At 43.1% G+C, this 17,781-nt stretch overlaps 1 long non-coding RNA gene across 2 annotated transcripts in view; it reads left to right on the top strand.

Moving 5' to 3' along the window:
* Positions 1-17,781, top strand: part of LOC120228695 — a 52,528-nt gene that overhangs the window by 31,375 nt on the left and 3,372 nt on the right. Inside the window, exons 3-4 of one of the 2 annotated variants that reach the window (XR_005527572.1) lie at positions 4,220-4,333; positions 8,821-8,919. This is a non-coding gene — a long non-coding RNA (uncharacterized LOC120228695). The remainder of the gene's footprint in view (positions 1-4,219; positions 4,334-8,820; positions 8,920-17,781) is intronic. The other variant, XR_005527573.1, reaches the window with a different exon arrangement.

Here is a 17,781-nt window from a genome sequence, read left to right on the forward strand (position 1 = left end):
TTAGCACATGGATCTGAGTTGTCCATCTTACCATTGTGTCTCTAGTGTCTAACACAGTTTGCCCAATAAAGTTAGCACTCAAAAGATATGAATTTAATGAATAAATGTACAGTCTGAAGTGGGTATGGATGGCCAGGGGAAGATTCCAGAATAAGAGAGACTTGATTTAGGGCTTGAAGCATGGAAAGACATTAGATGATATAAGGCAAGAGGGAACTTCTAGAGGAATATAAGTGAAGTTGCAGAAGTAGACTCTGCGTAGAAATAAAAGTAGGATTTGGATACAGAGTTAATGCTGAGATGGATTCTTAAAAGGTTAATGTCATTTCAGTTCATGACTTATACATTGTTAAATCGTCAGAGTCTACTTCTAACATTTGTTAGTTTTGGCAGTGGCAACAAGAGGTTCAAAGACCTAGGAAAGATACATGGTCTTTCTTTGGGGCTGACTTGCAAAACTTTCCTAATCCAGTGCCAAGGTTTTTATGTGTCTCTACAATCTCCAGATATATAGTGAAAATCTTTAGTTAGGGCTACAAGATTTGTGTGGCTATCCATTGCTAAGCGTAGGAAGGTCTGGTTTCATGGTACAGTGAGCTGAGGTTGTCACCCTAGAACATACACCATTGAGAACTGTCCCAACAAGAGGCCATTTTTCTAATTTTTCCAGAAACAGTCACAAGGGCTGACTAGGACCATGTTCAGGATCATGACTCTTCCTAGCCCCCCTTTATTATTCTTCTTGGATGTGATTGTCTGAATGCCCAGATATGGTTTTTCTTCTTTGCTCACATCCTAGTAATTTTCATGGAGTCAAGTAGAACCACAAAGATAAATTAAGTTTGATGGTGTTCCATTTAAGATCCATATGGCTTCCGTTACTCACTGACTTGGAACTAACATTCTTACTCTTTTTGCCAAAACTAGTAGAGTTCTTTCCTATCTCATTCCTGTCCCCTTAACCTACATCTCTGCTTCTGTGCTTGTATTTTTGCATCATGGAAAGTTAAACATCACACTGTTTGCTGGAAAGCAGGTTGGTGTATAGGTCCTCCCCTGCCTAGACTTCATTTTCCACTATGGTAATATGGGAATAATAATACCTAACTTGCATCTTCAGAGGGTTATTAAGAAGAATCTAATAAGATCATGCATATCACAGCCTTTGCAAAAGCCATGCAAGATGTAAGGATGTTTTCATTTTTGAGTCTTCTCTAAGCATATGGCAGTCTCAATTTACTAAGTATTTCTGTTCCATTATACAAATAGCTACAGAATTCCCAAGGCTTTCCTAAACCTGAGTCAGGAAAATATTGTCAATCTCTTAGAATTTCTGTAGCTTCATATCTTTTATGCTAGTCTCTTGCCCCTGTGACCAACACTCTGGAGAACTCAATACATGTCTGCTGAATTAATGTATGAATGGCTCAGTATGTATCAGTCAGGATAGTCTAGGCCATGCTGCAGTAACATATAAACCCTGAAATCTCAGGTAGCCCAACAAAACTCGTGTAAAATCTGATGCAGATCAGTGAGGCAAGGGGAGGCCTCCAGTGACTTAGAGGCCCAGAGTTCTTCTGTATTTTGAATCAAGACATGGTTTCCAAGGTCCCTGCAGAGAAGGAAGAAAAAGATGGAGAAAGCTCAGAGCTTTTAACTACCCTGTCCTAGAGGTGACACATGTCATGTCCACTCACAGCCTGGTGGCCCAAACTAATCATACAGACCAACTGAACTGCAAAAGAGGCTACCGAATGACAGGGAGCAAATGCTGAGTGCTGGCTTCTCAGTGGCACAGTGCCCTCCATCTCCGTGAGTCATGGCTGCTACCACATCCCAGATCCTGTTGTAGACACAGGGAAACAGCACTATGTAAGGCAGACAGACTTCTGGATTTCATGGAGGGCATGCTGAAGTGGGAGTGTGAAAACATTTTGGCTGTGCTCTAGTTTTCTACTCTGTGCTATCTATTCTTCCACTCCACTTGTTTATTCTTCTCAGCTGTGCCATTTTTGACAGGGTCCACGTTTTTAAAAGAATAGGACTTGGGACCATTCTGATAGATCTGTGCTCCTCCCTGGGAAGTGGGACTTGCTTCTCTTGCTTTATCTCATGTCTGCTCATCAGGAGATTCAGAAGCCCCTATGGTTTCAGTTGGGCGGAAGAGAGCGGGAAGGAAGGCTGGGAGGCAGCATCTTCCAGCTGGACTTGTTTGAGTTGGCACAGTGTCTGTAAGCAGCCTTGACTCCAGAGCTGCTGGAAAATGTGCTTATCACCCTAGGGGGTTGAGCAGGAAGGAGAAGGTCCCAGCTCATAGAGTCCGAATGAGAGCTAATGGTAAAGGGGCCTCAACCTTGTGGTGGATAAACAGGAGGAAGACGTGGGGTTCTGGCTTCAGGCTACGAGCAAGCTGTGATAGTGTCTTCTCTATCCTAGCCAGACAAGATGGAAGCTATCGTTAGTTTCCACTGGATGAATGGGAGAAGCATGCACTTATGTTTCCTTCTCTGCCACTTTCTCGTGGCAGTCCTTTCCTGGTATCACTGGACTTCCCTTCAGCTTAAAGGAAATATTTTTTTATTATCTACCAAAACGCTTGACACCAGTCTCTGAGCTGACTTCACCCAACATGACTTGTTCCTCTAATGCAGACCAGTGTTTTTGGCTTCTCTGTATTTGATACTTACACCACATATCTTTAGCATCCAATTTCATACCTCTGTGTCCCGTTTTCCTTATGCCCTACAGACCAGAAAGCTGAAAACATCATTCCCCAGTCTGTCCTTGCTGTTAGGTTCAGATGCAATTTAGGATTTACCAATGAGTTGGACTCTTATAAGATGGTCAGAGGAAAGGAGGAGGACCATTCCTGTTAAGTGTTTGGTGTTGGCTGATTCACAGTCTCATCACATGGGAGCATTGGTGGTGGCCAGGAAGGCTGGTCTGGGACCCACATTTGAGGCTGTGGAGCACTGGTAATGGTGAAAGTGGTTTCCTGTAGCTTCCTGAATTGGGGGTGTAAGGTGCAGGAGAAGCCTGGAAGCCTGTTTTCAGTCCCTGCCATCCTGCCCACAATTTTGTAACCACTTATTTCCCTCTTCTGCTTGAAATACCTAGAGTAGTTTCTATTTCCTGCACTTATTTCCTAACCTATGCATTGCTTTTATACACTATCTCGCTTGAGTATCCACTGACTACAGCTGCCCAGAGTCACTCACTCACTAACAGGTGATCAGAATACATATTCTAAGGCCCATCCTCTTATCACTGCTCCCTGCTGCCTCCTTCCTTGTGTTTTACCTTCCAAATCGAGTTTCCCTCTGTTCACTCTGTCCCTGATTCCTGTATCCCAAGCAGATGTCCTTCCCATACCTCTTCCTGTTGGCTTATTCTGCCTAATATTGTTACTTACTTTTCCCCTCTAAACTTCTCTCCACAAGAAGAGAAGAAAGAATTTAGCTTTATGGTCAAAAGAAATGATTTTTATACTTGTGCAACCACTGCTCATGTGTATTCTTAATATTTGTTGGGTGGCACTGTGTTAAACTATAGAGTATAAGAACACAGCAAAGAAGGGAAACCTGTGTTCCTAAATTTAAGCAGATATTTCTCCCTACCTCAGAAGTCAATAAGACTCTAAGGCAATTATAAGCACTAGTGGGAGACAGGATGCACATGCTGGTGGAAGAGGACCCACCAAAGAAATGGTGGAGGAAGAGGAATCAGGAGGAAACCAGTAAGAAGGAATTTACCCATACAGCAAGCCCTGGTTTTCTTCCTTGCTGACAGATCACCCCTTTGCTTTATTTTTCAAGTCCCTAAAACCTTCCTGCGATTATTCCACAGCAGATATCCAGGTACCCCCACCCCTCCACCAAGTCACACACCTGCAGCTAGGCTAGGGGAGCCAGACCTGGGGGTAAAGATAACAGCTGTGCACACCACCAGCTTCCCTCAGAGGGAAACTTGGAAGTAATTCTCAAAGGTTAAAGGAAACTTGCCAATCTGGAAGCTGCTGGAAAAATCCAACATTACACTTAATTTCTTTCCAGTCTAAAGGGAGAGATTGAAAGGATGGAGAAGCTGTAGCTCATTGGATGGAGAACACCAGGGAAATCAGAACCCAGTAGTGAACAAGTGGATTTGCAACTGGAAAAACTTCTCTAGGTGGTAAAGTCAAGTCCTCTCCTTAAATTCCACCTTCTGGCTTTCCCACTAGATCCGTGTGCAAGTCTTGAGACTGGTACTAGCTTTTTGCTTCATGAGGACACTGGTGTGAGGATCAACAAAGAAGTCAGCTTCGGCCTGAAAGGAGCAGGCAGATGAACAAAGTGTGAGTGGGGGTGGAGTGGTAGAAGGAGAGGGAGGGGGGTGTGGGGTGGGAGGAGGGAGGGAAGGAAGAAGGAGGGTCCCAGGGAGCACAGGGAGGAAGAAAGCAGGCATAAAGAACGTTTCTGCAATAGAAAGTTCTGGTCCAAGCTTCTTCAAGTCCTGACCTGATAAACTCTTTAATATTAGATTTCTCATTTTGTACTGACCAACTGAAGTCTTTTTAGGACAGTTTGTAGTTTCTCCTGTGCCCACTTGGTTTCACAATTAGATGCCATCTTCTCCAGTCTCTGTGTGGTCTCTGGACCAGCAGCACCCCGTCAGAACTTGTTAGAAAGGCAGACTCCCCAGCCCCGCTCTGGCCATGCTAAATCAGAACCTGCATTTTAACAAGATTGCCTTACAATTTGTTTGCACATTAAAGACTGAGGCTGTGCCCTACAACTCCAGAAATGAGGAAAAGAGGGTGACAGTGAGTGAGTTTTCTGCAAGGAGGCTGAAGTAAAGGAGTATGCACTTGCCATAACACTCTCTTTTGGGAGAGACTAATGGCAGTTAGGCAGTAGATAGGCTGGTAGTAGGCCATCACAAACCAGGAAAACCTGGTGAGACCCTAAACCAGAGGATCTGAAAAATGCAGTGTGCACCAGAATCACGTGGAGAGCTTGTTAAAACACAGACTGCTAGTTCCTGCCTCTTCCAGAATTTCTGATTCAATAGTTCTAGGAATCTCTAGTCAGTTCCTAGGTGATGCTGCTGGTGCTGATCCAGGGATGACACTTTGAGAACAGCTGCCCTAAGCCATAAAGATATTCAGATAAGAGAACCTCTCTTCTACAAATGATTTGAGATAATTATGGTCTCAAATCCCCTACTGAATTTGCCATTGGAGACCAGACCACTTTACAATCACTTCCAGAAAGAGGCCCTCGTGGGAAAGCCCTGATACATTTTGACCAGCTGTGTTGGGTTGAGAGCTAATTAGGAAGGAAGCTAGCTAGAATAGTCTTGCTTTCCCAGCCGTGTTATCCAGCAAACCCAGAGACAGTGGGTTGGTAAAGAAAATTACACAGATGAGACCCGGAAGCTGCCATTTCATTGGGGGAAGGTTTTGCCTTTTCATTACAAGAGAAAGCTAGCATTTCCCATCTTTCCTTCCACCAAAAGTAGGCAAGCATAAAACCAAAGTCAATTTCTTACAATTTAGTAACCTCAGTACCAACCAATTATATTCTGGGACATGAGAAACAGCTGTTGTAACATTAGAGCCTGAACAGTTCCATCTCAGCTATTTAAAGGGATAAAAGAGCCAATATTTTCATTCCCTTGTGATATTATCAAGACATGATAAACAACCAAGACTATAGTATTAATTACATTAATTTGGAGAGGAGAGAGACCACTTTAATTGCTCCAAGCTGGAGAATAATTTTTTATGGACAGACAATCATTCCATAAATTCACATTAGAAAGGGTACTTTGTCTTTTTCTATCAGCAGCAAAACTTCTGGAGGCAAAACATAGCCACCACCCCCATTTAAGATGGATTTCAATAGAAAAAAAATTCTCACTGTTGCTATGTATTATTTATTGAACTCTGACATGTTGAGCTATCTGATAGAAACAAACGTAGGAAAGATATTTGTCTTGAAATAATTCATAATCTGAAGCAGGAAGTAGGATTAACACAGCTAGATTTAAATACTTTCTCATGTATAGAACGGACATAGAGTGTGCCACTGTCTCAGGGTTTAGAAGACCAAATAAATGATGGGCATGAAAATGCTTTGTAAGCTGTAAATCCCCTATAAGAGCAGAAAAGGAAAGAGAAATATCATGTATTGAATGCCTTATATATGGGGCACTGAGCCAGGTGCTTGACTTATATAATCATATTTTCATACTCATAAGAAATCTCAGAAAGAAAAATAAAATAATAAACACATAAAAAAGAATGTAGGAAATAGGTAATGAAAATGCCAATTTTTGTCAGTGTGGAAATTATCCAGATAAATTGTATGGCTCAGGTTAATTAATGGGATATGTGCTATAGGTATCCTCTCTCACCCCCAAATGCACAATATGTTGATTAATAAGTGGTCACATTCTGAAATCACTCGGGCGTATACTATAGTTTTGGTAATGAAAATATACCAAAGTAAATCTATCTGCTGAGATTCCTCAGATGAAAACCCACATTTGGCTTTGGTAGTTGCGATGGAAGGGGAGGATTTAAGATGGCTCCAGGAAGTAGCTCCTCAGAGCTGTTGAATGCAGCAAGCATCACTGTGGCTTTGGACTAGCCATTTGTAACTTCACACCCAGGGCACTCTGTCCAGGTTTCTAGAAGTACTACTTCTATGGACTCTTAATAAACACTGGTAACAGTGTTGTACTTTGCCAGGTTCCCCTGCTGATGCTGCAGAGCAGTCGTGAGGAATAGGTCTTCCAGTCCTTTGAATGCTCTGGAAACTTATTTGAGGATAAGAGCAATTCAACACTCCACTAGTAATACTCATACAAAGGAAGAAGGGCTTGGAAGCAATTGAGAGAACACGCTAAGATTGTGCATTCCTCAGTTGCTGGACCAAGGGACATGCTGTAAAGGAGATCACTTACTAGAGTGTGAAAAACTCTGAATATTGCAAAGTTCTGCACCATCCAATTCCTTTTTATGTAGAAATGTTTTCATAACTTAAATGTCCAATAGGGGATTGCTTGAGCAAAATGTGGAGCAACTATATGAACACAAAAAATCATGCAGTGAAACTGTATATCAATAAGAAATAATGTGTGAAATGCATCGTAAGAGAGGATTTGCAAAGAAGTATTGTTCAGTATTATCTCACTTTTATTCAAATATGTATAAATGTGAATGGAAAGATGTTTGAAATATATATGTGTGTGTATATATATATATAAAAAATCACTTGATAATGGAATTACAAGTTATTTTTTATCATTTCTTTGCTTATCTACATTTTTCTGAATTTTCTATAAGAACATGACTGGTAAAAATAAATTTTTTCTGAACAAGTGTTATTTTCATTAGCATCAGGATAATAATACATAACACTTATCGGACACTTACTACATACTACAGTACCAGTGTGCTACTCTTGCTAGGTCATTTCTCCTCACAATGGCATTATGAAGTCATTCTTTCATGAGAAGTATTCCCCAGCAAAGCAAATGAATCAACATTAATTGTAGAATCACATTTCTTTCTACTATTCCTCATTTGGAAATTCAGCTCTTCCTAACTTCCACCTATAGTCACCTGGGTGACTCAGTCTGTTGGGCCTCCAACTTCAGTTCACGTTGTGATCTCCCAGCTCATGGGTTCGAGACCCACATTGGGCTCTGTGCTGACAGCTCGGAGCCTGGTGCTTGCTTTGGATTCTGTGTCTCCCTCTCTCTCTGCCCCTCCCCTGCTCATGCTGCCTCTCTCTCTCTCTCAGAAAAAAAAAAAAAAAAAACAGACAATAAAATTAGGAAGAAGATTTGTGGAGGAGGATACTGGTATGGAAAAGGTGATGACTGTAGATATAGATACAACTATATGCTTATGTTGTCACAGAGTCCAGGTTATCTTAGCAAAATAGCTTCTTCTAAGTGAAGGCAAATAGAAAATACACAGATAATATTAAATTGCTTTCAAAGAAATACCTTGGGGAGCCTGGGTGGCTCAGTTGGTTAAGCAGTTAAGCATCTGACTCTTGTTTTCACCTTAGGTCATAATCTCAGTGTTGAGATTGAGCCCCACGTGGGCTCCACTCTGAGCATGCTTAAGATTCTCTCTCTCCCTTTCCCTCTTCCCCTCTCTCCCCTCTAAAGGAAAAAAAAAAAAAAAAAAGGAATACCTGTAGTTTAAATATACAAATGGGATGGAATAAGGTCTACTCAAAAAGCTAAACACCTTGTAGCCCTAAAAAGCAACTAGACCTCAAACTAGTAGATCTCCCAAGAGACCTCAAGCATGTTCATACCCAAATGATTCCCCCCAAAATACCATTTATTCTCATTTTTTGGTGCCCCCAAGGAGATGACAGTATGAACCAAATTTCTTTTGGGTTTGTTGATAACCCACTTGTAAAACCTTAATTTTCATAAACACATAAATAACTGCAGAAGAAACTATCTGTGGCCTATCCATTATCCATTTTTCTTCTCTGCTAATATAGTCCAAATTTTGTTTGGGTATTGAACAGTAACACGCTGGGGAAGCAGGCTTGGCTCTGATGGACTGTGTGCAGTCTAAGTCACTGTGCTGCTTAAGTTTGTGGCAACTTGACTGGGCCATGGGGTGCCCAGATATTTGGTTAAACTGGGAGTGTCTGTGAATGAAATTAACATTTGAACCAGTTGACTTAGTAGAACAGATGGGTCTTTCCGGTGTGGGTGGGCCTCATCCAATCCATTGGAGGCCTGAATAGGACAAAGAGGCAGAGTGAAAGAAAGTTCTCTGTGACTGTCTTCTCTTGTCTTCAGAACCAAACTGGACCTGTGACTGGGATGTACACCATTGTCTCTCCTGAGTCTCCCGCTTGCTGACTGCAGACAGTGGGACTTGCCAGCCTCAATAATCATGTAAGCCAATGTCTTATAACAGATCTCTTTGTAAGCAAAAATATAACATGTGTATATATAAGTATAAACATGTATCTTCTGTTGGTTCTGCTTCTCTGCAGAACCCAGATGAACCCAGCTAATCATGGTCATCATATTCTCTTTTGCTGGTGATTGGTAACCATGTACCTTGTTTCTTGTCAATGAAATAAAAGGAGATTGCTGGGGTGGGGTGGGAGGTTCTGGGACAAGTTTCCTCTTTAATAAGAAAGAGAGCAACACAGACAGAAGCTGCTCTCATTCCCCTTGCTTCATGCTTTTGGTTGGGGTTAAGTGAAGACAAAATGCCTGGAGCTGGGGTAGACATCCTGTATCATTATTGTAGATCTCACTGACACATTAAAAATGGCTGTGTGCCAGGGGTGCGGGTACCTGGCTGGCTCTGTCGGGGGAACATGTGACTTTCGATCTTGGGGCTGTGAGTTTAAGCCCCATGTGGAGCGTAGAGTTTAGTTTAAAAATTTTTTTCAGAAAAAAGAAAAATAAATATGGGAATCCAGAAAACCCCTGGATTCTTATTGATACTGCTGACCCGCTTCTCCCATCAATGCCAACTTCAGGCCCACCTGTTAAGTCAGAAGCTAGCGCTAAGACATTTCATGTAAGCCCCTTTGAGTTTGAATGTGCTGTTACTTGAATCGGCAACTAGCCAGAGAATGAAAAAATTGTAATTCTCTACTACTATCATATTTTGTTAATCTGTTTGTTAAAGTTTGCTCTTTATGTTAATTTCAGAATCAAAATTAGAAACTTCAAAAATGTATCATTTATTGTTTGTAAGACATGGAAAGCAGTCTCTGCAGGAGGAGAGGAAATGTATAGAAACGTAGATCCCTTCCACCGTGAAGTTGTGTTCACGTGGTTGGCTAGCCACACACCTGTGGTTGGAGAGGGCATGGGGAAAGGGAGAAGACTCCCTCTTTCTTCTTGACCATGGGGCCATCAAGGGCCATTTGGAGTTATTGAAGGAAAAATCATTTCAGCTTCTAAAGGGTAAAACTAGTTTTCTCTGGCAGTATAGTTTCATAGTAAATTTCCTCTTTTCTTGTCCAACAAGAGAAACCTTTATTTTAAAAAGTTTAAAGTGGGAAGCAGTTTACTGATGATATTGGCTATGAAACCAGAGGAGACACACACACACACACACAGCCTTGGGCCTTGGCAGCTTGCCTCCAAGCCCGGCCACCTTGGGAGACCTGGAGCAGGGCCAGGAAGATGTCTGGGATGCAGGACTTGGTGGCCAGGAGGCCACTCCATTACTGGAGGCACACTCATTCTGGGACAGCTAATGACCTCTCCTTAGAGCCAAATAAATTGAACACTTGGGTGAAGAATTTAGTCTTGAAAATAAGCCCTCGCTAGTAGTAAACCTAGTGAGAATGAGGCAAATGGGTTTACAGAAATAACGTAGTAGTTCTAAATGTGTGCCACCTCCTACTGATGCTAAGCAACACTGAAAAATGAGTGAAAATCAACTTACTATAAAGAAAATACCATTCCCCTATCAGCCTGTATCATTTCAAAGATGATTTATCAGGCTAATTAATTTTCAGGTGGTATTTGTTTCCAGCCCTGTAAAAACTTAACTTAAAAATTGCCTTTTCTCAGGGCGCCTGGTGGGCTCAGTTGGTGGAATGTGAGATTCTTGATCTCAGGGCTGTGGGTTTGAGCCCCACATTGGGTGTAGAGATTACTGAAAAATCTTTTAAAAAATTCTTTTCTCTTCCTAAGCTCTTAGTAAATTTGCATTATATTAAATTAGGGATTCTCTGCATTCATTCATCCAACACAAATTTAGGGAGCAGTTAACAATGTGCCAGGGCGCTGTGCTAGGTGTCCAGGAATCCGGTGAAAAATGGATCATGCTAGTCCTTGTGAAGCTAACAGCCTTCTGAAGCTCCTGGTGTGTAAATCAGCCGTTACTACAGAATTTTGGGCAAGGAATGAACAGAGTAACTGACTTTCCTGATAGAAACATCCCAGACAACATAATGTTAATGATCTGATTTAAGGCCATACTGCTGCACACACACCAATGTCATACGCACATAATACGTGTAATATTTTTATGGTTTGCTGGAAATCGATTTATGGTTTAGGTAGGAATGAAGGGAGGCACTAACTTGGGGATAACTTGCTTGCATTTTAAAGAGACTCCCTCCCTGGCAATCTCAGGCACATTACCCTGAGTGCCTCCCTGAGAAAGGCTGGTGTTGAAAACAAGCCTGGAAGGCTCAGAGACTCCGAGACCCAGCCGTGGATGTAGTGGGAGTGGTAGAATGCACCAGAAGCTGTCAGAATGTGACAAGAGGGCATTTATTTTAAGGGTGTGGGGAGCAAAATAAATTAGACTGCAATTGGATTCTTCAGTCAGAGGCAGGAGTTGAGAGGTGCACTGTGCTTGTGTGAAGAATTTTTTTTAAAGAACACCCAAGTGGAGAACAAGGAGATATAATTTTTCTTGACGCGCCAGTGTACAATAAGAACATATATTTAGTAACATTTGCTTCCCTGCACCCTGAGCAGCTGTTCGGCGCCTGCACACGCTCCACTTCCAGGCAGGCAAGGGGGAGCGTGCAGCTCACGAAGTTTCTGGAGTTGCGGGAGCTGAGGCCCTGGTCCTGGAGCTGCCTTCTCCCGCCTCTTCCTGGCAGCGGTGTGGGGCGGGGGCTGCTAAACAGGGCCTGGGGTTGGGAAGCAAGAGCAGTTGCTCCAGGGCAAGACCAATTGGAGAGCACAGTTTAACTTGGGCAGGAAGAGCAAGTCTGATTGTATTTGGCCATCACTGTTTGGTCAAGCTCTTAAAGACCCCAGTGGGGTTAAAGGGTTGCCCTTGCAGTGTACTTTCTTAAACGCAGGGAGCAGGAAAGGGAGGCTCTAAAATAATCCCTCTTTGCTCTGTGAGACTGTAGCTCACTAGGTAGGGTTTTTGGCTGTCAGGGAAATGTTTATATCCCTTGACATAGGACTGTATGAGGTAGAAAACAGGATGTATCCACTTCAGGTCAGGCCATCCTTATCCAAGGAGTGACACCGTGGACATCTGGTTTTCTAGGTTTGTAGTCAACTTCTTGGCACTTTTTCACAGAGCCTAGTGGGTACTGGTGGCAGCGAGGACTGGAGAGAGACCTGGGTAAATGCAGTATCAGGGTAGGTATCCGTTGGTTTGCCCATTTCCTCCCTCCCAGCCTCTCTTCCTCTCTCCCGAATAGCACCCTGGTGCTACTCAAAGTGTGGCCCTCTACTGCTGCATCATCATCTCTTGAGAACTTGGTAGAAATACAAACTTGTGGGTCCCACACCATACTACCGTGGTAGGCAATGTCTAAGACAAGGCAGGATGTTGCTTCCTAGAGGAGGTTACAAAAAGACTTGGCTACAGTCCTGGGTGCGCTCTCTCACTCACTCACTTTGAGAGAAGCCACCTGTCATGCTGTGAACAGCCTTTTGGGGAGGCCCATGTGGCAAAGAACTGGCATCTTAGGCCAATAGCCAGTGAAGACCTGAGGTCTGCCAACAGCCGTGTGAGTGAGCGTAGAATTGGAGCTTTCCTCATCAAGCCTTGAAACGACAGCAACCCCTGACCTCCTGATGGGAGCCTTGTGAAAGACTGAGAGCCAGAGAATCCCACTCAGCTGTGCCTGGATTACTGATTCACAGAAAGTCGGAGATAATAAACATGTGCTGTTTTAAGCCTCTACTTTGGGTTAATTTGTTATGCAGCAACAGAGCCTAACACAACTACTGAATCAGAAACCTCTGTAAGTGGGGCCCTGAAATGTGTATTTTAACATGTTCTTCAGTTGATTTTCATGCCTAGTAGTTTGAGAAGCATGGCTGTGACTAAGTTAACAGCTGTAGCAGAGGGGAGGGACTTTGGCATTAGCCTGTCTGGGTTCAGGTCCTAGCTCAACTCCTTCTGGCTGTTAGAGCTATGTGGGTTACGTAATCTCTCTGTGCCTCCATGGCTTCTGTGACGTGTTGCTAACAGTACATATCTTTAGGTAATATAAAGAAGGTTAGTTGAGTTAACATATTAAAGCACTTAGCATATTGCCTGGCAACAGTGAGTACAATAAATTTAGTGAAGATTCATTCATTCAACAAACATGTAAAGGGTCAGGCATAATTTTAGATGCTGGTTACAAAGATAATAAGACAGTCTGCTTCTTTGGGGACTATTGTCCTATAAGGGACATAGGCATATAGAAGAATAAACACAAAAATGGCTTAAAGATGCTGGGATTAACTTCTGGAGCCCAGAAATGTCAGTTCTGTCGTGGATAAAGGCATTAAGAAGAGGCTTAATAAATGCGGTGGTTGGAGGGTTGGAAAAGAATAGAAGATATGGGCTTCATTCTCCCCCAACCTCTCGCCTCAGTTTTCCTGAGCTCCCTTTTTTTCTTTTTATGTATGGAAAACTAACAAACCTATCATCACAAACAGGTTCCTTTGGCAGAAGCTGCTTGAATGCAGGACCTGGGTGTGTTATTCACGAAGTTCCAGCCCCTTGGTCCTGTTTCCTGCGCCTACATCAGGCAGCCCAGTTTATCTGACCTTCAGATGTTGGCATCTGCTCTTCAGCCCTCTGAAGGCTTCTCTTCCCACTCCCTCTCCCACTCCTCTCAGTCCTTGCAAGTCCTTCCTCTGTGGGCTTCAATACCTCCTCAAGGAAATCTTCCTGATCACTCTGCTTAAATAACGCCTCCATTTTACGGTACTTTTCGTTTCCTGAGCAGCACAAGAATTTGGCATTTACTTAATTTGTTTATTTTCCTGCTCCCATCCTCTCCCTGAGTAGACTTTACTCTAAGGGCTAACAGGTGGCCCATTTTCCTCACATGGTGCATGCCCAGTGCCCAATGCCCTCCCTGGGACATAGTAGGCATTCAATAAATATTTATTGAGTGGATAAATGAATGAATGAACATGTCCTTTCCCAGCCACTGGAACACTTCAGCATGATTTGCTGAAATGTCAATCTTAATCATGAAGGACATTAATTTAAATTCTGGGAGACAAAACTGCTGAAAAAACAGAATGTGAAACCAAGTCACTTTTACTCTAAGGGGCTGCTGGGGAAGTGGTAAGGGGTGGGGGTGTGGGAGGCCATTATGCCATTTAACATTTACTAAGTCCCTCCTCCTAGGTGCTGGGCACTGAATTGTTTTATATGCATTATTTCGTGTACATCTGAAGTAGTTATTATTCGGAGGGGGGGGGATGATGGGGAAACTGAGGCTTAGACCCCTTTATGAACTTGCCTAAAGTCACAGCCAGTCTAGTGTAGAACCGTAACTGAATCCAGGTGGCCAGATTCCAAAGCTCTGGTGTTCAATGACTCCACTCCCCTGCCTCCAAAGGAATGCAGCTCATTAAGTAAATATTCTGCACAAATAGAAGTGTATACAGTTGAACGACTAGAAGACCAACACTGTAATACCAGACCAGACAGGGAAATCTCAGAAAGGTTCTCCAGGTCACAGCCAGGAGACAGTATCCACGATTAGGATTACGGGAACTGGGCTGTGGGCCAAGCGGGAGCTCATTCTCCCCATCCAGGGCTCCTCCATGTGGTCAGGACTGCATTAGGGCACCCCCCACCCGGGTGATGTGAGTGATCTGGCCCTCAAAAGCAGATCTGGTGGTCTCTTCTTAAACTCAAAGGGATTAGCATTCTCCTTGTCAAAGCAGCACGGAATTTACAGCAATTGGCAGTTTCTGTTGCCAAGAATTCCAAGATCGGACAAGCCAAGGCAGGGTGATAGGTCAGATGTGAGATTAGATGGAGAGGCTGTCAGGGGTGGGGTCAGGTGGGGTTGAGGACAAGAAGTAGTGGGGAGGGGAAGTTTTACAAAGCAGTGAGGCCTGTCTGCATTGCGCCTGGAGAAGTCTTTGACTAGGGGTTCCCATTAGCAACAAGTCCCCACAGGCCTAAAAGAACAAGAAAGGAACCAGGCTTCTCCAGGCTTAAGTAGGACTAAAGTCTGCATTTTTCCCTGCATGATAAGGAATTATTGGGCCAGCAGCTAAGGTAGGCTAACTCAGGCTAAAATCCCCAGTAAGGGAGAACAATTAGAGAAATCATGGATCACGCTTCTGTGGGCAATTCCCTTCTCAAGGCGTACTTCAAGCCAGAAGGTATATTTGTAGTCTGCTTTTGTGACATTTAAATATTCAGATTTAAAGAGAGACGAAGCTCATACTGAAATTTACATATAAATGTATCAAACTGTGTTTAAATACTAGTCTTCTTCACAACTTTCTCTTATAGTTCCTGAGCTGTCTGCACTTCCACAATGTGACCAGTCTCTGGGAAATGAAGAATACAAGTGTAAAGAGACAGAAATTGAGCTAAAATTACTGGGAGGTTGATGTCCTAGGGCGGACCTAAAGTTATGTAGAGTTTATAATTAGAGGAATGGTTTTGTTTGTTTAGAATGTAAGTTTTCAAAATGAGTCTCCAGACATGCAGAATTTTGTAGATGTAGGTATGCGTTTTTACTTATTTAGAAAGGCTATAGTCTCTGAAATTGGCCTGAAGACTTCCTCTTAAGACCTCAAGAATCTAGGCTTCATAGAAACAGAAGAAATTCGATCAGACAGCCTTGGAGCATCCAAGACAGCATTTGATGTTTATTTGTTTGTTTTAGAGAAAGAGGGAGTGCACACAAGTGCAGTCGGGGAAGGGACAGAGAGGTATTCCCAAGCAGGCTTTGCACTCTCAGCGCAGAGCCCAACATGGGGCTTGGACCCACAAACTGTCAGATCTTGACCTGAGCCTAAATCAAGAGAGTCAGACACTCAACAAACTAAGCCACCCAGCACCCCTCCCCACAATGCAGCATTCAAATAACTACCTCTAGAACCCATCTTATACACTGTGCTAATAACAAGCTACCACATGGGGCGCCTGGGTGACTGAGGTCTGTGCACAGAGCCTGCTTGGGATTCTCTCTCGCACCCTCTCCCTCTGTCCCTTCCTTACTTGCATGTTCTCATGTCTCTCTGAAAATAAATAAACTTAAAAAAAAAAAAGTTAGCCCATATACTATACATAGTTCACTAACTTTAATTTTTGGCAATCATGAAATACACTTAAATCACTGAAATAGGACTAGACTTGGTATAATCTCCCTCCAGCAAGTTGGCAGTTATGATCCTACAGGGTGTCACAGTTACCATTATGAACATCAGGAATTATTGTTGCATAGTAACCCAGAAGTGCCGGGTGATTAAAAAAAAATTCTGCTGACAGAGGTGAAGACAAATTTGATTCTACTGGGTATCAGAAGTTATAAAAAGAAAAAAAAGGAGGGGGTCAAGGAGCATTGACAGACTACTGCATAATAAAATGTGTTACAGTCTAATGGGAAACATTGGCTAGAGTAGTGGGTGACTTCCTGATTTCATCACCTTCCATAGTTGACATTTCCATCTCTCATTTTCTCTCAGTTACCCATCTATTAAACAGATCCATACACGTTAATAAGAGCCCACACAAATTTAGCCACTTCTTCCTCTAGTAAATTACACTATAGATCCAGTTTTATTGTGATCGTTTCTTTCCATGTCTTGTTTTTTTGAGTCTGTAGAAGGCAAAGGCTGTGTGGTACACACATTGCTAACGGGATGAAAGTCTGGAGAAAACAGAAGATACCCAGACAAGCTAGCAGGGCAGAATGTCTGTGTCTTCCACCAGGGGTCAGTAAAACTTTTATAAGACTCCTAGGATGGCACCCAGATTTCTCTAAGGGCAACATCTTGGTCACTCTTTGTCCCTCAGAAAGCATTCACCAACAGGAGCCTGTCCTGTCACTGGGAGTAGCAGTTCAAGTTGTTAAACACGTACCAAAGGCACAGTTAAATATAAATATATATGGCTTGGACTGTATCAACTCTTTGTTGATTAGCATTGGAGCTTGATTCTCATAAAGAGAATTCTCAATTTAAATGTGCGGTTTTGATATATGCTAAGGCAAGCTATCTTGCCTAATTATCAATCACAGGCTAAGTGTCCAGTGACAAGGCCTATGGCTCGACTCTGATTGTCATCGTTTCTGGGTCATGAACAAAAGACTTGACATTCTCCTTCCCTTCCTGGCTTGCTATCCTGGTTTGCAGTGGTTGTTATCCTAAGGAATCAAGACTATCAGAAATATGTACTAGGTACACTAACTTGACTCCCTGCTTCCACTTTTGCCCTTCCGTCAGCTAGAGGGAGCTGTGAAAAAAATGGAGATCGTATCACATCACTCCCCTGCTTAAAGTCGCCAAGGCCTACCCCACCCCACAGAAAATAAAATGCCAACACTTCACCCACCTGCAGTGCCAGGCACGCTCAATTTCCTGCAGTTTCTCTGATCTCATCTCCTGACCTTCTTCCCTGCATTCAGCACCCTCCCGAAACAGTAAGCTTTCTGCTGATGCGCTCACTCAGTGGTTCTCAAAGTATGGTCCCTGGATCTGCAGCGTCAGCATCACCTGGGAAGCTGTTGGAAAGGCACATTCTTGGGTCACACCCCCAGATCTACTGGATCAGAAAACTCTGGGGGCAGGCCCCGGCCATCTGTGTTTTCACCAACCCATCTGGTGATTCTGATAACTGCTGAGGTTGGAAAACCACCTCTAATTTTTCAAACTCACTTTGCCTCCAGACCTTTGTACTAGCCAGACACTTTCCCTGATACACTCTTCCCAGGGCTCTTTCCTCATCAATGAGATGTCAGCTGAAATGCTAGCGCCTCAGAGAGACTTTCATCAGTCACCTACTTAAGGTGAGCTTCCCTGCTCTCCTTCATCCTACCCTATGCCCTAATCCTT

This window comes from Hyaena hyaena, unplaced genomic scaffold (genome assembly GCF_003009895.1).
Source record: "Hyaena hyaena isolate Hyena2069 unplaced genomic scaffold, ASM300989v1 scaffold_26, whole genome shotgun sequence".
NCBI lineage: Eukaryota > Metazoa > Chordata > Mammalia > Carnivora > Hyaenidae > Hyaena > Hyaena hyaena.